Consider the following 630-nt stretch of genomic DNA (forward strand, 5'->3'; position numbering starts at 1 on the left):
CCCCAACCGGAATCGAACTTGGGACCTTTCAGTCTGCAGGCTGACACTCTATATTGAGCCAAACCAGCCAGGACTACTTCCAATTTTTAAATATGAGCAAACACTCAAGGGATACCAGAAATTTAGAAAACATCTACCATGAACAGTAGTGATGAAAGCCACTGAACAAAAAGAAGTGGTGAAAACAAACTACTTAGGGAGAAGAAAACTTCAAAATCCAACATAACCAATATCCTCGGATAGTCAGAAGAAGATATTATATCCATGAAATGTAAATATCTACTTTTAAAATGGTTCATCCCAAGGGAAAAAATGTGATCTTGGAATTTAAATTAAAAAAAAAAGCTCAGTAGAAGTGTTGGAAGGTAACGCTAGGTAAATATCTCAGAAAGTAAAAAAAAAAAAAAAGATACAGAAGTGTAACAGATAGACAAGATCAGAAAACTAGAGAATAAGACAAGAAGATCTAATACCTAATATACAATAATATGAATGCTAGCAAGAGAGGACTTGGTGTTGGGGTCCAGCCCCATCAGGTCCAGGGGTTCCCAAAGGTGTGGACAGAGTCTGTAAAGAAGGAATGACATGGAGACAGAGTTCAGGTGATCATCATAGCCAGGTTCTGTGGCA

This window comes from Myotis davidii, unplaced genomic scaffold (genome assembly GCF_000327345.1).
Source record: "Myotis davidii unplaced genomic scaffold, ASM32734v1 scaffold753, whole genome shotgun sequence".
In the NCBI taxonomy this organism is placed as follows: Eukaryota; Metazoa; Chordata; class Mammalia; order Chiroptera; family Vespertilionidae; genus Myotis; species Myotis davidii.